The sequence below is a fragment of the Hyla sarda genome, chromosome 3 (assembly GCF_029499605.1).
Source record: "Hyla sarda isolate aHylSar1 chromosome 3, aHylSar1.hap1, whole genome shotgun sequence".
NCBI classification, from domain to species: Eukaryota; Metazoa; Chordata; class Amphibia; order Anura; family Hylidae; genus Hyla; species Hyla sarda.
In genome coordinates, this window is record NC_079191.1 from 331,464,234 (window position 1) to 331,489,797 (window position 25,564).

The window sequence follows — 25,564 nt, forward strand, 5'->3', positions numbered from 1 at the left end:
CAACATAAAGTGGACATATTTATGGACATTTATCAACGGGTTTAGTCAGGTTTTCTTTACTATAATTGTCGCAAAATTGTCGCAACTGCGACTACGCGATTTTACGTGCGACATTTTGACTGGAAAGCGAGAAAAGCAAGTTTTCCAAAAATTAACTATGTAGTAATAATTTTAAAATGGACTCCGGGTAGTCAGGTATTTATTAACTGCGACAGTCGCAACTGCGCAAAAAAAAGTCGCAACAGCGTTAAAAATTGACTAAATTTACTCCAGCTCAAACATGGAGCAGAAAAAGCTACTACCAAAGTAAAAAAGTAAAAATTGCTTACGTGAAAGAAAATTATCAACAGGCTGAAACCAGTTGATAAATAAGTCACACATAAGCAAAACAAAAGTAAAGAAAAAATTACTAAAAAAAAGAATACATAAGCAAACATTGATAAATGTCCCTCATTGTGTTTGTGAAGAAAAATAAAATTTATTTGGAATATCCATTTTCCTTACAATTAGAGGGCTTCAAAGTTAGAAAAATGCAAAATTTTCTAAATTTTCATGAAATTTTGGGATTTTTCACCAAAAAAGGATGCAATTAACGCTGAAAATTTACCACCAAAATAAAGTAGAATATGTCACGAAAAAACAATCTCAGAATCAGAATATTCGGTAAAAGTGTTTTCGTGTTATTAATTTGTAAAGTGACGGTGGTCATAATTGCGAAAAAGGGCTCAGTCCTTAAGGTGAAAAAGGGCTGCGTCCTTAAGGGGTTAAATACAAGATATGTTAATACATGCAGCAGTGATTTTCCCGGTGAGAGATATTATGAATGAAACTTTGTCTTGATAAATTATAACATATAAATGATTGATGGCTATGCAGAGGGGCATTTCCCTTAATAATTCTATAATTTGGGGCTATTTCTTTTGGAAGATATGAATCAAAAGTACAATTTAACCCCTTAAGGACCAAGCCCATTTTCACCTTAACCCCTTAATGACCAAGGACGTATATTTACGTCCTTGGCCGGCTCCCGTGATATAACGCGGTGACTCTGCATCATATCGGGTCGGTCCCAGCATGTATCTGAAGCAGGGACCCGGGGCTAATAGTGCGCGGCCGCGATCGCGGTGCCGCGCTATTAACCCTTTAGACGCCGCGTTCAAAGTTCAACGCCGCATCTAAAACGAAAGTGAAAACTGCCTGGTTGCTCAGTGGGGCTGATCGGGACAACCGCAGTGAAAATGTAGTGTCCCAATCAGCTGGGACACGAGCGGAGGTCCTCTTACCTTCCTCCGGCTTGAGATGCAGGCTTGAGCAATCAACCGCCGATAACACTGATCAATGCAAAGCTATGGCTTTGCATTGAACAGTGTATAAGATCAGTGTGTGTAGTGTTATAGCTCCCTATGGGAGCTATAACACTGCAAAACAAAAAAGTGTAAAAAAAAGTTAATAAATGTGATTACACCCTTTCCCTAATAAAAGTCTAAATCACCCCCCTTTTCCCATAAAAAAAACATGTAAATAAAAATAAATATAAACATATGTGGTATCGCCGCGTGTGTAAATGTCCGAACTATAAAAATATATAATTAATTAAAACCGTATGGTCAATGACGTATGCCCCAAAAAATTCCAAAGTCGAAAATAACGTATTTTTGGTCACTTTTTATATCATGAAAAAATTAATAAAAAGCGATCAAAAAGACCGATCAATACAAAAATGGTTCCTCTAAAAACTTCAGATCATGGCACAAAAAATGAGCCCTCATACCACCCCATACGTAGTAAAATAAAAAAGTTATAGGGGTCAGAAGATGACAATTTTAAACATATACATTTTTCTGCATGTAGTTATAAATTTTTTACAGAAGTATGACAAAATCAAACCTATATAAGTAGGATATCATTTTAATTGGATATACCTACAGAATAAAGATAAGGTATCATTTTTACAGAAAAATTTACTGTTTAGAAACCGAAGCCCCCAAAAGTTACAAAATGGCGTTTTTTCTTCAATTTTGCTGCACAATGATTTTTTTTTCCATTTCGTCAAAGATTATTGGGTAAAATGACTGATGTCACTGCAAAGTAGAATTGGTGGTGCAAAAAATAAGCCCTCATTTGGATTTTTTGGTGAAAAATTGAAAGGGTTATGATTTTTGATGGGTGAGGAGAAAAAACGAAAGTGCAAAAACGGAAAAATCCTGCATCCTTAAGGGGTTATAGACCAGAGCGTTTTTTGCACACCTGACAACTTACACTTTAAGTATTAATCACTCTCAGATACTTTTACTTTTCATTCTGATTCAGAGATAGTTTTTTTGTGACATATTCTACTTTATGTTAGTGGTAAATTTTTGTCGATACTTGCATAATTTCTTGGTGAAAACTTAAAAAATGTGAGAAAAAATTGAAAATTTAGCTTTTTTCTAACTTTGAAGCTCTCTGCTTGTAAGGAAAATAGACATCCCAAATAAATTCTATATTGATTCACATATACAATATGTCTACTTTATATTTCCATCATAAAGTTGAGATGTTTTTACTTTTGGAAGACATCAGCGGGCTTTAAAGTTCAACAGCAATTTTCCAATTTTTCAAAACATTTTCAAAATCTGAATTTTTCAGGGACCAGTTCAGTTTTGAAGTGGATTTAAAGGGCCTTCATATTAGAAATTCTCCACAAATGACCCCATTATAAAAACTGCACACCTCAAAGTATTCAAAATGACATTCAGTAAGTGTGTTAATCCTTTAGGTGTTTCACAGGAATAGCAGCAAAGGGAAGGAGAAAATTCAAAATCTTCATTTTTTACATTCACATGTTCTTGTAGACCCAGTTTTTGAATTTTTAGGGGGTAATAGGAGAAAAAGCCCCCAAAATTTGTAACACAATTTCTCTCGAGTAAGGAAATACCTCATATGTGTGCGTCAAGTGTTTGCTGGGCGCAGTAGAGGGCTCAGAAGGGAAGGAGCAACAATGGGATTTTGGAGAGTGAATTTTGCTGAAATGGTTTTTGGGGGGCATGTTGCATTTAGGAAGCCCCTATGGTGCCAGAGCAGCAGAAAACCCCCCACATGGCAAACCATTTTGGAAACTACACCCCTCAAGGCACGTAACAAGGGGTCTAGTGAGCCTTAACACCACACAGGTGTTTGACGACTTTTCGTTAAACTCGGATGTATAAAGGGAAAACATATTTTTTTCACTAAAGTGCACTTTTTTCCCCAAATTTACCATTTTTGCAGAGGGTAATGGGAAAAAATACCCCCCAAAATTTGTAACCCCAACTCTTCTGAGTATGGAAATACCCCATGTGTGGATGTAAAATGCTCTGCGGGCGAACTACAATGCTCAGAAGAGAAATTACATTTTTCATTTTCATGGACCACTGTTCCAAAAATCTGTCAGACACCTGTGGGGCGTAAATGCTCACTGTACCCCTTATTACATTACATGAGGGGTGTAGTTTCCAAAATGAGGTCACATGTGGGCGGGGGGAGTCCATTGTTCTTGGCACTATGGGGGCTTTGTAAACACACGTGGCCTTCAATTCCAGGCAAATTTTCTCTTCAAAAGCCAATGGTGCTCCTTCTCTTCTGAGCATTGTAGTGCGCCCGCAGAGCACTTTACATCCACATATGGGGTATGTTCTTCTCAGAAGAAATTGGGTTACACAATTTGTGGGGCTTTTTTTTTCCTATTTTCCCTTGTGAAAATGAAAAATTTAGGGTAATACCAGCATTTTAGTGAAAAAAAATATTTTTTTTCATTTTCCCATCCAACTTTAATGAAAAATTTTCAAACACCTGTGGGGTGTTAAGGCTCACTATACCCCTTGTTGCATTCCGTGAGGGGTGTAGTTTCCAAAATGCGGTCACACATTGGTATTTATTTTTGTGAGTTTATGTCAGAACCACTGTAAAATCAGCCACCCCTGTGCAAATCACCAATTTAGGCCTATAATGTACATAGTGCGCTCTCATTCCTGAGCCTTGTTGTGTGTACGCAGAGCATTTTATGCCAACATATGGGGTATTTCCATACTCAGGAGAAATTGAGTTACAAATTTTGTTGGTCTTTTTTTCCTTTTACCTCTTGCAAAAATAAAAAATATTTGGCAACACCGGCATGTTTGTGTAAATTTTGTTATTTTTTTACACTAACAGGCTGGTTTAGACCCCAACTTTTCCTTTTTATAAGGGGTAAAAGGAGAAAGAGCCCCCCAAAATTTGTAACACAATTATTCCCGAGTACAGAAATATGGGGCCCTAAACTGTTTCCTTGAAATACATCAGGTCTCCGAAGTGAGAGAGCGCCATGCGGATTTGAGGTCTAAATTAGGGATAGCATAGGGGTGGACATAGGGGTATTCCTCCAGCTGTTGCTAAACTCCCAGCATGCCTGGACAAGTCAGTGGCTGTACGGAAATGCTGGCTGTTGTTGTTTTGCAACAGCTGGAGGCTCCGTTTTTGGAAACACTGCTGTACGATACATTTTTCATTTTTATTGGGGGGGGGGGGGACAGACAGTGTAAGGAGGTGTACCCTTTATTTTGTGTTAGCGTAGTGTAGTGTTTTTAGGGTACATTCATACGGGTGGGTTTACGAAGAGTTTCCCGCTAGGAGTTTGCGCTGTGGCAGAAAATTTTCTGCAGCTCAAACTTGAAACAGGAAACTCACTGTAAACCCGCGTGTGTGAATGTACCCTGTACATTCCCAAGTGGGAGAGAACCTCCAGCTATTGCAAAACTACAACTCTCAGCATGCACTGACAGACTGTGCATGCTGGGAGTTGTACTTTTGCAACAGCTGGAGGCACACGTTGGAAAACCTTCTGTTATCTTACTCAGTATTTTCCAACCAGTGTGCTTCCAGCTGTTGCAAAACTACAACTCCCAGCATGCACTGATCACCGAAGGGCATGCTGGGAGATGTAGTTATACAACAGCTGGAGGTACGCAACTACAACTTCCAGCATGGCGAGACAGCCATTTGCTGTTCGTGCATGCTGGGAGTTGTAGTTTTGCAAGATTTAGAGGGCCATGGTTAAGAAAGCACCGCACAGTGATCTCCAAACTGTGGCCCTCCAGATGTTGCAAAACTACAACTTCTAGCATGCCCAGACAGCAAACTGCTCTGTGGGCATGCTGGGAGTTGTAGTTTTGCATATCTAGAGGGCCAGAGTTTAGAGACCACTGTATAGTGGTCTCCAAACTTTAGCCCTCCAGATGTTGCTAGGCAACTCACCAGCTTCCGTAGTCTGCAGGATCGCCGCACACCGCACCAGGGAGAGGATCGCCGCCCGCCGCCATCAATTGCCGCCAGTAAGTGACCTCCACCGCCAATCACACTACAGTTCCCCCGTTCTGCCCTGACCACTATGAGTGGGAAGAACGGGGGAACCGAACTTTAACTTTAATGACCGGCTAGCAGCGGGGACCGGAATTCCCACAAGCGTACCTGTACGCCCCACGTCCTTAAGGACTCAGGATGCAGGGCGTATGCATACGCCCTGTGTCCTGAAGAGGTTAGATTGGGCTCACCTGGAAATCTAATTATCACAGGTGTCCGAGATTGTTCAGTGATCAAAAGAGCCCTGAGACACAATGTCATCCATGAGTTAAACTGAAAAACAAAATGTTTAATCTTTGTGACACTTAAATAGAATTTGCATAATAATTTGGAACAGGATGTATATATATATATATATATATATATATATATATATGTCTGTATATGTGTATATTATTATTATTATATATTTTTTTTTTATTAGCTTTTTCTCAGATTTGCAGGCAAATGTGATGTTTGGTTACAATTATTTTATTGAGACATATTTTTTTATTTAGATTACCGTATATACTCGAGTATAAGCCGAGTTTTTCAGCACGATTTTTCGTGCTGAAAACACCCCCCTCGGCTTATACTCGAGTGAACTCCCCCACCCGCAGTGGTCTTCAACCTGCGGACTTCCAGAGGTTTCGATACTACATCTCCCAGCAAGCCCAGGCAGCCATCGGCTGTCCGGGCTTGCTGGGAGTTGTAGTTTTGAAACCTCCGGAGGTCCGCAGGTTGAAGACCACTGCGGCCTTCAACATCATCCAGCCCCCTCTCACCCCCTTTAGTTCTGAGTACTCACCTCCGCTCGGTGCTGGTCCGGTCCTGCAGGGCTGTCCGGAGAGGAGGTGGTCCGGTGAGGAGGTGGTCCGGGCTGCTATCTTCACCGGGGAGGCCTCTTCTAAGCGCTTCGGGCCCGGCCTCAGAATAGTCACGTTGCCGTGACAACGACGCAGAGGTGCGTTCATTGCCAACGTACTTATGCGTCATTGTCAAGGCAACGCCTCTATTCCGGGCCGGAAGCGCGGAGAAGAGGCGCCCCCGGTGAAGATAGCAGCCCGGACCACCTCCTCACCGGACCACCTCCTCTCCGGACAGCCCTGCAGGACCGGACCAGCGCCGAGCGGAGGTGAGTACTCAGAACTAAAGGGGGTGAGAGGGGGCTGGATGATGTTGAAGGCCGCAGTGGTCTTCAACCTGCGGACCTCCGGAGGTTTCAAAACTACAACTCCCAGCAAGCCCGGACAGCCGATGGCTGCCCGGGCTTGCTGGGAGTTGTAGTTTTGAAACCTCTGGAGGTCCGCATGTTGAAGGCCGCAGTGGTCTTCAACCTGCGGACCTCCGGAGGTTTCAAAACTACAACTCCCAGCAAGCCCGGACAGCCGATGGCTGCCCGGGCTTGCTGGGAGTTGTAGTTTTGAAACCTCTGGAGGTCCGCATGTTGAAGGCCGCAGTGGTCTTCAACCTGCGGACCTCCGGAGGTTTCAAAACTACAACTCCCAGCAAGCCCGGACAGCCGATGGCTGCCCGGGCTTGCTTGGAGTTGTAGTTTTGAAACCTCTGGAGGTCCGCAGGTTGAAGACCACTGAGGGCGAATGATGAGAAGAGGATGATGAAGGGGGGGGGGTGTGGGGATGATGAAGGGGGGTGGGGATGATGAAGGGGGGTGGGGATGATGAAGGGGGGGGGGTGTGGGATGATTACAAGGGGATGATGAAGGGGGGATGTGTGGGATGATAAGGGGATGTGTGGGATGATGACAAGGGGATGATGAAGGGGGGATGTGTGGGATGATAAGGGGATGTGTGGGATGATGACAAGGGGATGATGAAGGGGGGATGTGTGGGATGATAAGGGGATGTGTGGGATGATGACAAGGGGATGATGAAGGGGGGATGTGTGGGATGATAAGGGGATGTGTGGGATGATGACAAGGGGATGATGAAGGGGGGATGTGTGGGATAAGGGGATGTGTGGGATAATGACAAGGGGATGATGAAGGGGGGATGTGTGGGATGATGACAAGGGGATGATGAAGGGGGGATGTGTGGGATGATAAGGGGATGTGTGGGATGATGACAAGGGGATGATGAAGGGGGGATGTGTGGGATGATAAAGGTATGTGTGGGATGATGACAAGGGGATGATGAAGGGGGGATGTGTGGGATGATAAGGGGATGTGTGGGATGATGACAAGGGGATGATGAAGGGGGGATGTGTGGGATGATAAGGGGATGTGTGGGATGATGACAAGGGGATGATGAAGGGGGGATGTGTGGGATAAGGGGATGTGTGGGATGATGACAAGGGGATGATGAAGGGGGGATGTGTGGGATGATGACAAGGGGATGATGAAGGGGGGATGTGTGGGATGATAAGGGGATGTGTGGGATGATGACAAGGGGATGATGAAGGGGGGATGTGTGGGATGATAAAGGGATGTGTGGGATGATGACAAGGGGATGATGAAGGGGGGATGTGTGGGATGACAAGGGGATGATGAAGGGGGGATGTGTGGGATGATGACAAGGGGATGATGATGAGGATGTTAATGACGGGTCTGGATGATGACAGGGGGGGATGAGGTATTTCCCACCCTAGGCTTATACTCGAGTCAATAACTTTTCCTGGGATTTTGGGTTGAAATTAGGGGTCTCGGCTTATACTCGGGTCGGCTTATACTCGAGTATATACGGTATCTTTATTTAAGCCAAAAATCTGTAGCATGGCAGCACAGGAAATGGATGTCTGTAGTGACAGTTTTTTCTGTAAATAAAAAGATATCATGCTATTAACCTCAGCTATTGGAACTAATGTTCATCTGGAAAGAAAGCTCTTAATTTTTTTTTTCTGAACAGTTGGTGTCCTGGTCCTCTTAAACATAAGAATTGTTTTGAAGAGAGGGTTGGCAGCTAAGGGAAAACCAGAAATTAATCGCTTCTGTTTAAATATTTGGCAAGCAATTCTGCACAGCAGTAAATAAAGGCTTACATTAAGATACAGGATTGCTGCTTTGCAGAGAATGCTTTGTCAATCTTTGATGATAATCACAAGCTACAATGTGAATGCAAAAGGTTGACTGTGTGTTAAACTAAAACTTCTCTGTGACATGTAAAATTCATTGATTTAACCACTAAACAACCAAGGAAGAGTATACTGGTCTTGGAGTGTATGGAGCTGGCACAGGACTTAAGCCTGTTCCATACCTGGTTGCTCCTGGCTGCTTGCATTATCTGAGGTCTGCAGCTATTAGCCAGTATCTCCAATGCTGAGTAACTATTTAGATTTTGCTGTCAACACTGACAGCAGCGTTTAACCCCTTAAGAACAATGGACATAAATGTAAGTTCTGATGCCCTGGTACTTAGTGCACAAAGATGTACATTTACATTCCGTACATAAAGGAAGTGCAGGAGCTGCGCATTCTTCATGCATGGTTGGTCACGGCTGCTATCAGTGCAAAAGATGAGCCCTCATACAGCTCTGTAAATGGAAAAATAAAGTTATAGATATAGGGCAAATTTAAACATACTTATTTTGTTGAAAAAGTTTGAGAAGTGTTACAATAGGAGAAAAGCTTGTAACTATAAGTATCATTATAATTGTATTGACCAACAAAATAAAGAAAACATGTAAATTTTACCATTTAGTGTACAGCAAAAAAAACAAAGGCCTCCAAAATGGAAAAATGTCCAGTTTTCTTTTCAATTTCCCCACACAAATACTGTGTTTTTGGTTTCATAATAGATTTGATGTTATAATCAGTGATATAATTATAAAATACAATTGGTTGCGCAAAAAAACAAAAGAGTTTGGGCCCTTAGAAGGAAAAAACAAAAATGCAAAAATGAAGCTGGCTGTATCCTTAATCAGTTAAGGACTCAGGGCGTACCTGTATGTACGAGCGTAGAACATTTCAAACCCCCTGGGCCCCGACTGCTATCAGCAACCAGGACCCAGGGTTAATGCCTGGCACCGCTGATCGGGCCGATGCCCAGCATTAACCCTTTAGATGCTGGGATCATTGTTGAATGCGATGTCTAAAGTGAAAGTGAAACTATCCCGGCAGCTCAGTGGAGCTGATGGGGAGTATTGCAACAAAATCACAATGTCCCAATCAGCTGACTGAACTACAGGAGGTTCTTCCTCTTCCTCCTCATCGTCCAATCAGTCGTCTGCTGTTCCAAGCCTGCTTGGCAGTCTGGAGCAGAAGACTGCCAATAACACTGATCAATGATGTGCTATGGTATAGCATTGGTCAGTGTATGCAATCAGAAGATTGCATGGTATAGGAGCTAAAAAAGATAGTAAAAAGTGTAAAAAAAAAAAAAAAGATTAATAAATGTGAATAAGCCCCTCCCCTATTAAAAGTTTGAATCACTCCCCCATTTCCCAATTTTGTAATAAAATAATGTGATAAAAAGTAAAAATAATCATATGTGGTACCGCCGCTTGAATAAATGTCTAAATATTAATATTATATATCATTAATATATAACAGTGCCTAAACCGCACGGTCGATGGCGTACACATAAAAATATTTTGCATTTTTTCTGTCACTTCATGTACCATAAAAATATTAATAGAGAGCGATCAAAAAGTCCCATCAAAACAAATGTGGTACCAATAAAAACTGCTGACCACGGCGCAAAAAATTAGCATTGTTTAGTTGTTTCAACGTAGATTATGTTATAAAATAAGTGATGTCATTACAAAGTACACATTGGTGACGCAAAAAACAAGCCCTTATAGGTGCAAAATTGAACATGTTATGATTTTTAGAAGGGGAGGAGGAAAAAACAAAAGTACAAAAACTAAAATGATTTTGAGTCCTGAAGGTGAAAATAGATTAACCCCTTAAAGGGGTACTCTGCTGGAAAACATTTTTTCTTAAATCAACTGGTGACAGAAAGTTAAACAGATTTGTAAATTACTTCTATTAAAAAATCTTAATCCTTCCAGTACTTATCAGCTGCGGTATACTGCAAAGGAAGTTCTTTTTTTTTCTTCTTTCCTTTCTGTCTGACCACAGTGCTCTCTGCTGTCCATTTTAGGAACTGTCTCCTCTCTTGCTCTGGACAGTTCCTGACATGGACAGAGGCGTCAGCAGAGAGCACTGTGGTCAGACAGAAAATAAATTCAAAAAGAAAAGCACTTCCTTTGTAGTATAGAGCAGCTAATAACTACTGGAAGGGTCAACATTTTTAAATAGAAGTAATTTACAAACCTGTTTAACTTTTCTGCCACCAGTTAATTTAAAAAGAAAATATTTTCCAGTGGAGTACCCCTTTAAGGACCAGAGGTTTTTCAATTTTTACACTTTCATTTTTTCCTTTAAAAAATCATAACTCTTTCAAGTTTGCACCTAAAAATCCATATGATGGCTTATTTTTTGTACCACGAATTCTACTTTGTAATGACATCAGTAATTTTACCCAAAAATCTACAGCAAAACGGGAAAAAATCAGTGTGCAACAAAATTGAAGAAAAACCATCATTTTGTAATTTTTGGGGGCTTTCGTTTTTACGCAATACATTTTTTTGGTAAAAATGACACATTCTATTTATTCTGTAGGTACATACAATTTAAATGATATGCTACTTAAATAGGTTTGATTTTGTCGTACTTCTGGAAAAACTCATAACATGCAGTAAAATTTATACTTTTAAAATTGTCATCTTTGGACCCCTATAACTTTTACATTTTTCCGTGTACCGGCCGGTATGAGGGCTAATTTTTTAGCGCGTGATCTGAAGTTTTTAGCGGTACCATTTTTGTATTGATTGGACTTTTTGATCGCTTTTAATTCATTTTTTCATGATATAAAAAGTGACCAAAAATATGCAATTTTGGACTTTGGAATTTTTTTGCGAGTATGCCATTGACCGTGCGGTTTAATTAATTGTATATTTTTATAATTCTGCCTTTTTCGCACACGGTGATACTACATGTTTATTTTTATTTATTATTTACACAGTTTTTTTTTTTAATGGGAAAAGGGGGGTGATTCAAACTTTTATTAGGGAAGGGGTTAAATCATCTTTATTAACTTTTTTTAACTTTTTTTTTTGCAATGTTATAGCTCCCATATGGGGCTATAACGCTGCACACACTGACCTTTTACATTGATCACTGTTATCCCCTAGGATAACATTGATCAATGATTCTGCCGCCTGACTGCTGATGCCTGGATCTAAGGCGCAGAGCAGTCATTCAGCGATTGGACACACAGGAGGAAGGTAGGGGCCCTCCTTGTGTGCTTCAGCTGTTCGGGACGCCACGATTTTGCCTCGGCAGTCCCGAACAGCCGACTGAGCTAGCTGGGGTAGTTTACTTTCACTTTAGACGTGGCGATCAACTTTGAACGCTGTGTCTAAAGGGTTAATTGTGCGCAGCACCGAGATCAGTGCCGCTCGCTACTAGCCATGGGTCCCGGCCATTGTTAGAGGCCGGGCCCATCCTGCTATGATGCAGGGCCATGTCGTGGCCCCGGGTTGTAGAAAGGGAGCGGACTCAGGGTGTATAGGTATGCCCTTGGTCCTTAAGTGGTTAAGAGGGGTATTCTGGTACAAAACTATTTTTGTTTCATATCAACTTGCTCCAGAAAGTTAAACTGATTTGTAGACTACTTCTATCAAAAAATCTTAATCCTACCAGTACTTATCAGCCGCTGAAGTTGATTTTTTCTTTTCTGTCTGACAACAGTGCTCTCTGCTGACACCTTTGTCTGTCTCAGAAACTGTCCGGAGCAGGAGAGGTTTGCTATGGGGATTTGTTCCTACTCTGGACAGTTCTTGAGACAGACAGAGGTGTCAGCAGAGAGCAATGTTGTCAGACAGAAAAGAACAACTCAACTTCAGCAGCTGATAAGTACTAGTAGGATTCAGATTTTTTTAATAGAAGTAATTTACAAATCTGTTTAACTTTCTGGAGCCAGTTGATATGAAAAAAAAAATGTTTTCACGGGAATATCCCTTTAAGGCCTAAATGGTCTGTGTCCTTAAGGGATTAAAGAGTATTGTCGCGCATCATTGTTAGCAATGGCAGCTGATCTGTTGTCATTGCAGCTTTACTATACTAGCAGAAAACAGATAAATCCACTGAATGCATTGCAGTAACAATGCATTGAGTTGAAGTAGCAATCAAATCATTGAGACTTAAAGTATGAAAAAAAATTGTTCAAAAATGCTTTTCTAAATCTGTAATGAAAACTTCATAATAATAATTTAAAAAAAAAACTGTAAGCTGAGGAAAAACATAAATATTTTTGGTATCACTGAGTGTGAAAATGTCTGAGCTATTAAAATAATACACTAAAGAATGGCGTAAATATAAAAAAATACCAAATGCCAAAATTGTTTTTTGTCTTATCACATCCCACAAAAAAAGGAATAAAAAGCAGAAAGTTTGATCAAAGCCAAAATGGTACAGCTAAAAACAAGCCCTTACATGGCTCTGTAGATAAAATAAAGAAATAAAATAAAAGTTATAGCTCTTAGGAGGAGATGCAGAAAAAAAAAACTTTTTTTTAATTATCTTGCATTATCAAGGAATGAATATCTTATTTTGTTTTGCAGTGGTCAAATCATTTAAATAGGCACTGTCATTAAAATTATATTTTTGCAAATTATTCTGCAGATAACTAACATTTGTAATTTACTCCCTGCAAAAAAAAAAAATTTCATGTCACTTTCATTGCCTCCCCTCTGGTCTAGACCACATTCCGTCTGTTCAAAAGTACAGACTTTGGTCTCCTGGTAGGAAGACTAAACTCGGAAAGTGCTCTCTGGCTATAGGCAGTGAATAGCACAATTCACTGCCTATGGCCAGACAGCACTTCCTAAGTTTGGTCACCTGCCAGAAGACCAAAGTCTGTGCTTTGAGCAGACGGAATGTGGTTTGGACAAGAAGGGAGACCCCTAGTGGCCAGATTTATTATGCCATGAAAGTGACATAAAAAGACTATATATATATATATATATATATATATATATATATATCTATAGGTGTGTATATGTGTGTATCCATAGCTAATTACCCCATTAACTATTTTACTGTGTTTCCTACCTCAGCTTACTGTATGATGCTGCATGTGAAAAGACTCCCAGATTACAGGCCTCCAGAGCTTATTTTGTGCAGATATTGTGCCAGTGCAGAATGCTGGGAAATATCAGAAATGAGGCAAAGATTGGAATGAGACTCTTGATGGTGGTATATGCTGTAGTTTACAGAAGGGTAAATTTTGTTATATATTTTCAACAATAGTTTTTCAACTCTTAAATCTATATGTGAATTGTAAAATTGTGCAACATACACTTTATAGAGTGCTTACATTCTAAGGATGTATGTATTGTAATTAAACTAAAATATTTTTTTTAGTTTTTGAGCCCAAAAATCTGAATAATTTTTCTCTTTAGCGAATGACACATTTACATTGCTATAATTAACAAAACTGACCAAGAAAATCTGTTCACTTTTTTTTTTGAAATGTCAAGCCTTCAACTATTTTCAGTACATGTGAACTATAAAACCATGACGTATTAGAATGTTTCCATAGTAATAATGGTCTTCAAAATGCTACTTTACCTAAAAGGGTATTCCAGGAAAAAAACTTTTTTTATATATATGATCTTGCTCCAGAAAGTTAAACAGATTTGTAAATTACTTCTATCAAAATACTTAATCCTTCCAGTAGTTACCAAGCTGCTAAAGTTGAGTTGTTCTTTTCTTTCTGACAACAGTGCTCTCTGCTGGCACCTCAGCTTGTCTCAGGAACTGTCTGAAGCATTAGAGGTTTGCTATGGGGGTTGGCTCCTACTCTGGACAGTTACTGTTGTCAGACAACTCAACCTCAACAGCTGATAACTACTGAAAGTTTTTTTTTAATAGAAGTAATTTCCAAATCTGTTTAACTTTCTGGAGCCAGTTGATATATATATATTAATAGTGATTGTCATAATAATCATTACATACACAAACAAGAAAATAAAAGGCTTGAAAATCAGAGCACCTCCCCAAAATTGCGAGAGAGGGGGGGAGCATTTTTTTTAAAAGTCCTATCAATCGCCAAAATGCATTATTTATAGCAGCCATTCTGGGACTTTTATATTAAAGGGGTACTCCGGTGAAAACTTTTTTTCTTTTAAATCAACTGGTGGCAGAAAGTTAAACATATTTGTAAATTACTTCTATTAAAAAATCTTAATCCTTCCAGTACTTATTACCTGCTGAATGCTACAGAGGAAATTCCTTTCTTTTTGGAACACTGATGACATCACGAACACAGTGCTCTCTGCTGACATCTCTGTCCATTTTAGCAACCATGCATAGCAGATGCATGCTAAGGGCAGCATGGTGGCTCAGTGGTTAGTACTGCTGCCTTGCAGTGCTGTGGACTTGGGTTCAAATCCCACTAAGGACAACAATAAATAAAGCATTATTATTATAATAACATCAGCAGAGAGAACTGTGTTTGTGATGTCATCAGAGAGCATTCCAAAAAGAAAATAATTTTCTCTGTAGTATTCAGCAGCTAATAAGTACAGGAAGGATTAAGATTTTTTACTAGAAGAAATTTATAAATATGTTTAACTTTCTGCCTCCAGTTGATTTAAAAAAAAAAAAAAAAAAAAAGGTTTTCACCGGAGTACCCCTTAAAGGCTTCTCTAGACAGACAGACATAGACAGAGGCAGGGAGCACATTGTCAGATTGGAAAGATTTACATGACTTCCTCTAGGGCATACAGCAGCTGATCAGAATTAAAAGGATTACATTTTTTAAATAAATACATTTTTGGCTTTCATGCACATGCTGATTTGAGAGAAGTTTTTTTCCTTATATACTTTTAAATCACAGTCTACCAGTAACTTAGTGGAGGCTCTCCCTTTAAAGTGCAACCATTTTTGTCAGAATTCTCTTAAAGCAAGTTGTTGTTATTGCCTACTATGTTATGGATGCAGTTTAGCTATAGTCCATCACTTGTCACAGTCTTTACAAGCTTACTTGCCATTTGCCAATCAATGCTGATGCTGCTGTAATCACAGGATTTTACTCAATAACAATTTTCTGCCACACAAACAAAAACATGTAATTCCCTGTTTGGTAGGCTATTCAAGTAACTTTAGTCATCTCCTCTGCAGTCAATATCAGTAGGAAGTAAATAAATTGTCCACTAATCCAAGTCTTTTCCAACTTATTGAAATCAAAGCATGTGGCCTCCATGTAGGTGTTGCTAATACACAGGTAACTGTAGATTAGATGCATTTTTTTCTAATATTTTCTTTGCTATTAGTGCTATAGAGTGATGATTGTATTTATATATGTCTCTTTTGTGGCATAGTGCCTCCTATGGAGACTGTTCTATGTCACTAAAACTGAAGGAAAATTGCATTTTTCTTGTTGAAGGGGTACTCTGGAGGAAAACCCCCAAAAATATTTTAAAGCAACTGGTGACAGAAAGTTATTCAGATTTGTAAATCTATTTAAAAATCTTAAGCCTTCCAGTACTTATCAGCTGCTGTATGTTACAGAGGAAGTTGTGTAGTTCTTGACAGTTTGACCACAGTTCTCTTTCCTGACACCTTTATCTTTGTCAAGGGATTTTCTCCTGCTCTGGAAAGTTATTGACATGGACAGAGGTGTTAACAGAGTGGAAAGATCTACACAACTTTCTCTTTAGTATACAGCAGCTTATAAGTACTAGAAGGCTTGAAGGGATACTTCACCCCTAGACATCTTATCCCCTATGCAAATGATAGTGGATAAGATGTCTGATCGCGGTGGTCCCACCGCTGGGGACCCCCACGATCTCTCTGCTGCACCCGGCATTCGTTTAGAGCATCGGGTGCTTGTGACATCATAGCCGCACCCTGCTTGTGAAGTCACGGCCAAACCCCCACAATACAAGTCTATGGGAGGGGGCGTATTGCAAAATGCTATATCCACTTAGCATTTTTTTCTATTTTGCATTTTTTCACTCTGTTTGGGTTTTTCTAACTTTTTGGGCTCAGTGGAAAAATGTAAAAACAACAGCATGTTGTTACTATGACATTAATAATCTATTTGGCCCGTTTTATTAATTTTAATAACACTAAATAAATTGTAATGTAGTGTAGAAGACAGTAGCAAGGAAAAAAGTTTTTAATTTAACATCCCAAAACGAAACTCCTTTATATTGTAGGGGTTTCTCATGAAAAATGAAAGATATGGCTAATAATGTGATGTCTAATTCATCAAGCAACTATGGCCCTCATTGCCGCATTACTACCACTACTCCCAACATGGAACAGAGTCTGTTCCATGTTGGGAGCAGTAGTACCAGTGCTAAGGGACAGTCTCACTCCTAAGACCCGTTGCAATTGTAATTTATAATCATTAGAAGCGGACAGCACACCGCTCCACTCCGCTCCCCAGTCTGTATATTCAGCTGGTGATATAAAGAATAGAACTTTATATCACTGGTTAAAATTTTCCACCGGAAGCCCTGATTGACCAGCACCTACTGACCAATCATAGCTCTCAGTGGAAAATATCTCTTCCGAGCTAAGCTCCCACAGTATAAATATACATTTGAGACAAGGATGAGTTCTGGTTAGTATGTGAGTCAGCTCCAATTATATTTCATATTACTGTATTATATTATGTTATATTATGTCTCATGCTAGAGCCGTAGCCTATTTTTGGAACATAAACAGACATATACAGACATATACAATTACTGTGAATTTCTGAATTGCCCATACTTTTTACTATATGGTATCAAAACTGGGAGGTACGAATTATTGGGCTGGGGATCTTCATTTATAAATATTAGATATGATTTTCATGTTAGAATAAAATGTGTAAATCTCCAAATATTCAGTTTAAGGAACTCAGGGAAGAGAAGTATTAGCCATTTAAAATATAATGGCATTGACTTGTGCAATTTCTGAAATGATATGGCAATAATATTGCAGTTTATTCATTATCTGTCAGATGAATGGTTGTATTAATCTAACCCAAAGCTGTGTTTATTTCTGAATAACACTAATACATTGATAAATGATTGCTTGTAATATATTAAAGGCAGGGAAGTATATTTCACAAGTTTACATTATTTGTACATTATATTTATCATCTGCTACAATTACATTAAGATAAGATAAAAATATTAGCTCTGTAGTCTGCAGATGTACACATTTTAAACATTAGCTCTGTAGTCTGCAGATGGAAAATGGAGCATTGTGGTAATAATATTTTTTTTGTCACCTTTTTATCCTTTTAAACCCCTTAAGGAAACAGCTAATTTTCCTTTTTGTGTTTCCATTTTTTCCTCTTCTGACTCTTTCAATTTTCCATCTACAGGGCCATATGTGGTCTAGTTTTATGCAGAAACAATTGTACTTTTATTGTAGAAAATATTAATTTATTGCAGAAAATATTACTTGCCCCCACCCCCTTTGCAACTTTTGGGGGGTTTCGATTCTACATATGTAATCTTTATTCTGTAGGTCAATATGATTACAATGATACCCAATTTATATATATATATATATATATATATATATATATATATATATATATATACATATATTATTTTACTACTTTAAAAAAAATAAAACTTTTTAATCACTTTTTAAAATGATTTTATTTACACTTTTTAAGTTCTCATAGGGGACTATTAAAAGCAATCATTGTACTTTTTAGTCTTGAGCCATAGCCTATCACTGATCAGTACGATTGGTGGTACAATCTCGTTGAGGCAGAAATGATTGGTGGCAGAGAGGGAAGCAAAAGCCCTCTGGCCGCCATTTTAACTGATCAGGACTGCAGCACTTCACTATGTCTTGATCAATCTCCTGAACCCATTGGCACATGTAATTTTAAACTTTAGTTGTTGGGATCAATGTTGCAAACAGCTGACACCCACCGTCTATGAAGCAAGCTCAGCTCTTGAGCTTGCTCCATATTCCCTGATAAATATTTACCGTGCGTCGTTTATGAGATAAATGAGAAATCCAGCCAATATAAACTTATCCCCTATCCACAAGGGATGGGACCTGGCGCTCAGTGTGGAGCGTGTGCTGCAGGCGGCACGCAATCCATTTATTTCAATGGAAGTGCTGAAAAGACCCGAGTACAGCACTCTGGAATCATCGGCGCTCTCATAGAAATAAATGGAGCACATGCTGGCTACTAGTAGATGACACGTGCTCTTCTCTAAGAGAGAGCTGGGTTCTCAACCTGGAGAACGTGGGGACCCCAGCGGTCAGTTCCCCCGGAATCAGCAACTTATCCCCTATTCTGTGGATAGGGGATAAGTTTACTGTTGTCAGAGTTCCCCTTTAATGTGTTTTTATTATGTGCTTTGCACCGAGACTGGGGTCAAACGTGAGGCTAATTAGCATACCGCAACTAACTATCATATGCTTTTTTGTCATGAAAAAACACAAACGGTAATAGGTGGTGGTACAACTAGTTAGCCACATTGTGTGACCACAGCCTAAGGCCATGTTCACACACAGTAAAATTGGTTGAATGGAGACTATCTGGAGAGACCTGAAAATGGCTGTCCACACAGATGTTTGACTGGGTTCAAATCAGGGTTCGGGCTGGACCACCTAGCCAGAGTGACCATTGGGTTTTTGGTTATCAAGGCTCTTCTCCCCAGATTACTAAGCTTGGTGGCCAGCTCAGGGGAAACTCCGGGTTTTTCCAACCTTCTTCCATTTAATAATTATGGAAGCCACTGTGCTCTTGGAAACGTTTAGGTAATTCTTTCCTACTCCATGACCCAGTTTTTGCTCTGATATGTATTGTCAGCTGTGAGAGTCTATATAGACAAGTGTGTGTCCTTCCAAAATGTTAGTTTTTGTTTTTTAATATATGTGTAAAAATATGTGAAATTATTCTTTCCCTTTCTCAAAATGTGAAGAAACTTAAAGGACCTGAAAATATTCCGAATGCATTGTAGGAAACACACAAAAATGTAGATTTATCACCCGTTGAGGACGCGTTGGCAAGGAAAAAAACATGAAAATGTAGAGATGCACCGTACAACTGAGAAATGTAGTCATTTATTCTCTTAGAGTCTTGAGGAGCTGAATAGAAAAAAAACATCCTTACCTTAGCGTTTATTTTCCACTGTTATTTCAAGTCAACACATCTAATGCAGGTGCCCTGAGGCTTTACATGATTAATACAACATTTGCCAGCCTGATTTGGCCATTAGCCCACATTTAATATGGCTGTGGTCTGTTTAGCAGGTTATTTTGTGGTTAAACTCGGAGCAATGTAGCAACAGAACAAAAAATTAGAACAATGACACTTTACCACCTATGGTGCCAAAGCAGTAAGCAGTGCAGATGTTCCACTAGCTAACATTTTTTAAATAGAGCCTCTTTTGTGGTATCGGGGAGCAATCTTTTCATGCCTGGATGACATCCTGTGGCTGGGAACAATTGAAAAATGATCAGTCATTTGGAAACATCTGTGTGCGTTATCTAATGTGTGAGTGACTCTTAAAGGGGTACTCCGGTGGAAAACCTTTTTTTTTTTAAATCAACTGGTGCCAGAAAGTTAAACAGATTTGTAAATTACTTGATAGTAGAGATAGCGGAAAAAGTCGGCAACTCACCAGCGCTGGTTCATGTGAGGTCTTGCTTTATTGCGACATACTTACTGTACAAAATGCAGGGGAGAGACTGACAGGTGGGGGGGTACAAAGGTGGGCAATGGAACCGTTTCACACGGTGAACGTGCTTCTTCGGGCCTCCGAAGGCCCAAAGAAGCACGTTCACCGTGTGAAATGGTTCCGTTGCCCACCTTTGTACCCCCCACCTGTCTGTCTCTCCCCTGCATTTTGTACAGTGAGTTGCCGACTTTTTTTTGCTATCTCTACTATCAAGTACACTGAACTGTTTTATTTAGTCTGAGCACCACCCGAGTTCCTACAGCAGAGACCGTGATCCCCTCAACCACTTACACCATTCCGCACACAGACTTGGCAGTGCCGAGTCCACCTTTGTTTTTGTAAATTTGTAAATTACTTCTATTAAAAAATCTTAATCCTTCCTATACTTATTAGCTGCTGAATACTACAGCAGAAATTATTTTCTTTTTGAAACACAGAACTGTCTGCTGACATCACGAGCTCAGTGCTCTCTGCTGACATCTCTGTCCAGCACATGTTTGCTGTTGGGATTTCCTTTTACCTGAACAGTTCCTAAAAATGGACTCATCCCAATAGCAAACATGTGCTGGACAGAGATGTCAGCAGAGAGCACTGTGCTCATGATGTCAGCAGACAGCTCTGTGTTTCAAACGGAAAAGAGTTTTCACTGTAGTATTCAGCAGCTAATAAGTACAGGAAGGATTAAGATTTTTTAATAGAAGTAATTTACAAATCTGTTTAACTTTCTGGTACCAGTAGATTTAAAAAAAAAAGTTTTTCACCGGAGTACCCCTTTAACTGTTATTCTACAAAAATTAGTTAAGATATGACAAAGGCAAATATGATGTTTAATGTTTCCAAATATTGAAGAGAAATTAATAAATATCATTATGAAACCATCACTATTTTCAGCTCTTCTGATCCAGCTGGTATATTTGTAACATTAACCTAACATTGCAAGATCTAAACTAGGAAATTCTTTGATAACAGCTGGGAATGAAGCTAGAAATATCCTTGATCTCCTTGTTCCTTGAGGTTACAGAATTGATATAGGGACATATTTACTGCTTGTGCTGCCCTAGGCATTTGTACTGAATACAACCATTCTGGCGATTCCACATGTGTCAGTAGCATCTTTCCATGCAGATCCCACAGCAAAAACCACACGTGTTACATGCAGATTGAGTTGGCGAATCAGGGTACATCCACACGTGGGTTTTCCCACTGTGGAAAAACCGCCGCAATTTACGCTACTATTCATTTCAACCATTCCGTGGACAGTCTACAATAGTGTCAGACTGTGCATATGACAGAATTTCCGCAGCAGATGTTTTTGTCATGGAAATCCTGATTCCGAACCATTCAATGTTTCTAAGGATTTTGCCCGGAAATGCATTACCATCTAAGGACGCCACATTTCCAAGCATAGAGGGTGGAAGCAAAAAATACCCTTTGGAGATGGCGTCGCTGGTGTCCAGTGTAGATGGAAATGATGAAGCCAGAGTATGAGGTTACAACCAAGGCTGAACCAATTTATTAGCAAAGTAATAAATACAAACAGGATAACGCGTTTTGGGGGACAGCACCCCCTTCTTCAGATCAGTGGTTCAGCATAGTGGGACATACAGTGTTTAAATATGTTTAGAATTGGCGCCCAAAACAAATGGGAGGGGCCACAGTGACATACAGGCAGTAAGGCATAAAAATAAACAAATAAATGCATTGTGTGTTATATAAACGTGGTAGGATGGCACTGTATGAGGACAGTGCTGAAATGAATAAAAGACAGGTAAGTGAAAAAACAACTGTGATCACTGCGTGCACTGGAGAGCACACTGAGCATCCAGAGCTGATGGAAGGGATCCATCCCCCCATCCCCTTCCATAAGCCAGAGTCCATTCATTTACACCTTCACTCCCTCCCCACTTTACCCCCTGGTCCCAGCATTGTGATTTCATCTCTCAATTGGCATATGTCCCCATTCCACCACCTGTGCAGGTGTCATAATGGTACCCTCCTCTGCTTATACATACATACGTATATAGCTATATATGTATCAAATTATACATATTCACACTCCAAGTTCCGTTACAGTTCTCATCCATGTGCTTATCTCCTCATTCTCACATCACTCTGCTTCACCATATTATGATTTTCCTCCTACTCGTTAATTTAGCATAAACATATGCTCACGACACTTATATCATTGACCAGGCTCACCACCCTCTGGCAGCTTACGGCTCTGACAGCACCAATGTGTACATTTGGCACTGTTATCTCTGATGGGGCTCACCGCCCTTTGACAGCTGACGGCTCTGACAGCTCCTATGTAGCTTACCGCCCCTCTCCGCCAGTCCCTCCTACTGTCAGCGGTGTGGTACATAACGTTGGACGCGTCTCCTTGGCAACGCGTCCTCACCGTGTGATACACGCGCTACTGCCGTAGCCACGCGTCCTTGGCAACTGCTACTTCCGCTCCCCACTAAGGATGCTCAGTGTGTTCTCCGGTGCATGCAGTGATCACAGTTGTTTTTTCACTTACCTGTCTTTTATTCGTTTCAGCACTGCCCTCATACAGTGCCATCCTACCATGTTAATATAACACACAACGTATATATTTGTTTATTTTTATGCCTTTCTGCCTGTATTCTGCAATTTACTGTATGTCACTGTGGCCCCTTCCCTTTGTTTTGGGCGCCAATTCTAAACATATTTAAACCCTATATGACCCACTATGCTGTACCACTGATCTGAAGAAGGGGGCTCTGTCCCCCGATAAGCGTTATCCTGTTTGTATTTATTACTTTGCTAATAAATTGGTTCAGCTTTGGTTGTAACCTCGTCCTCTGGCTTGATAATTTCCATCTACACTGGACACCAGTGGCGTCATCTCCAGAGGGTATTTTTTGCTTCCACTCTCTACGCCTCTCATCAGGATGGGCCGCTGCCCCACTCAAACTGCTGCCCTAGGTACAAGCCCTAGATTGCCTATTGGTAAAATACAGTCCTGGATGAATCACATGATTACTGGGATGGTGATAGCAGGAGGGAAAAATTATGTGTAAGTTATGCTCTGTTGCAATAATAATGATAGGCTAGCCTGTGATATCTCTTTATGTAGTACATGCCACTCTTGCTTTCTCATTGTAGGAATTAGTTGGTGTATTGGAACAAATCAATTTATTGGTTTGTGACTGATTACATTGCATCCATAAAAGTATAAATAAACATAAAAACACATAAAACGCATATGTGTTTTTTTCAACTGTGGTGTTTTTTTTGTTAATCAGGGTAAGTTCACATGTGATAGGTCAGTTTTTTTTTTAATTCAGCGTGCTCAGAGAGTAGGTTTCTCTAAAGCCTAAAATAACAGGGGGGAAATGCACATTCAAGATGATGTTGAGTGACAAAACATATCACAGATATGTAAAAAAAAAATATGTTAGGGCACTTTTTTTTACAAGTTTATTTTGTATCTATATCCCACGTGTTTTGTGGATCATAATTCAAAGCTATTGTTAATCTCATTAAAATTTATAGAGAGAGATGAAAATATGAATGTGTCTGTTGGTGTTTGGTCTTCAATCTGAAGCAATACTGATGACATACATGATCAGTTTCACACTGGCATATGGAAATATAATACAGGTATACAGAATTCTAGATGAAATACAATTAGCATTTTATTAGTATTTTATCAGTATTCCATCCGTTTTTGTACAGTGTATACTGATGGTCGGCCTTCTAGACAGGAAATTGAATTACACACTGAAAAACAGAAGACAAATTAATAGAAAATACTGATGCATTAGTGAAGAAATAATAATAAAGTACATGCATATTTTAATCCCTCTCCATAGACTTCAATGATCGTATTCCACCCGCAATATGGATAAATGTAGCATGTACATCCTACTCCCGCAGTATGAGGCACCCTAAGGAGCTGAGTGTGTTTCATACCTGGTGGGTCCCCGCTGCTATCAGCAAACAGGACCCATGCCTAATGCAGAACATTGCCGATCGGGCTAATGCCCAGCATAAACCCTTTAGACTCTTAAGTGCAATCAAAGTTCATTCTGGCATTTAAATAAAGAAATATCTGTTGCCGGACTACCACTACAAAATTGCCTCAGCAGTCTGCACTCATGGAGATGCAAAATTGCATGTAATAGTCCCCCACGGTGCGTAAATGTCCGAACGATTAAAATAAACTGCACAATGTAAAGTTACAAAAAAAAGTCCAGAACTGCAGATTTTTGGTCACTACATATAGCAGAAAAAATTTTGATAAAAAGTGATTAACAAGTTCCATCAGCACAAAAATGGTATTGCTAAAAACTACAGTGCAAAATATGAGCCCTTCATATATCCCAGTAAAAAATAAGAGAGTTATAGAGGTCAGAAGAGGAACATTTTAGGCATAATAATCTTTGTACAAAACGTTATAATTTTTTTTTAAGTGGTAAAAAACAAAACAAAGCCTATATAACTGTGGTGTCCTTTTAATTGTATGGACCTGTAGAATATAGATAATGTTTCATTTTTCCAGAGAAGTGCACTGCGTTGAAATGAAAGCCCCCAAAATTAGCAAAATGGTGTTTTTGTTTTTTTCCCCAATTTTGGCCCATAAATATTTTTTTTCACTGTATACTTTATGGTTAAATGAGTGACGTCATAGCGTAACAGGTCCTCATTTGGGTCTGTAGGTAAAAAATTAAAAGTGTTATTACAAAATAAGGAGGAAAAAACAAAAGTACGAAAATACACTGCTTAAAAAAATAAAGGGAACACTTAAACAACCCAATATAACTCCAAGTCAATCACACTTCTGTGAAATCACACTGTCCACTCAGGAAACTTGATTGACAATCAATTTCACATGCTGTTGTGCAAATGGAACAGAAAACAGGGGGAAATTCTAGGCAATTATCAAGACACCCCCAATAAAGGAATGGTTCTGCAGGTGGTGACCACAGACCACTTCTCAGTCCCTATGCTTCATGGCTGATGTTTTGGTCACTTTTGAATGCTGGCGGTGCTTTCACACTAGTGGTAGCATGAGACGGAGTCCACAACCCACACAAGTGGCTCAGGTAGTGCAGCTCATCCAGAATGGCACATCAATGCGAGCTGTGGAAAGAAGGTTTGCTGTGTCTGTCAGTGTAGTGTCCAGAGCATGGAGGTGCAACCAGGAGACAGGCCAGTACATCAGGAGACGAAGAGGAGGCCGTAGAAGGGCAACAAGCAAGCAGCAGGACCGCTACCTCCGCCTTTGTGCAATGTGTCTGTTCAAATGGTCAGAAACAGACTCCATGAGGGTAGTATTAGGGACCGACATCCATAGGTGGGGGTTGTGCTTACAGCCCAACACCGTGCAGGATGTTTGGCATTTGCTAGAGAACACCAAGATTGGCAAATTCACCACTGTTGCCCTGTGCTCTTCACAAATGAAAGCAGGTTCCCACTGAGCACATGTGACAGACGTGACAAAGTCTGGAGACGCCGTGGAAAACGTTCTGCTGCCTGCAACATCCTCCAGCATGACCGGTTTGGCAGTGGGTCAGTAATGGTGT

The 25,564-nt window shown here is 39.9% G+C and overlaps 1 long non-coding RNA gene across 2 annotated transcripts in view; it reads right to left on the reverse strand.

The window, feature by feature from the left end:
* The window catches only part of LOC130362578 (uncharacterized), a 104,798-nt gene that overhangs the window by 48,604 nt on the left and 30,630 nt on the right, over window positions 1-25,564 (reverse strand). Inside the window, exon 3 of one of the 2 annotated variants that reach the window (XR_008891474.1) lies at window positions 23,670-23,759. The exons of the other annotated variant lie outside the window; for it this stretch is intronic. This is a non-coding gene — a long non-coding RNA (uncharacterized LOC130362578). Of the gene's footprint in view, window positions 1-23,669; window positions 23,760-25,564 lie in introns of those variants that run through there. 2 annotated transcript variants of the gene reach the window in all.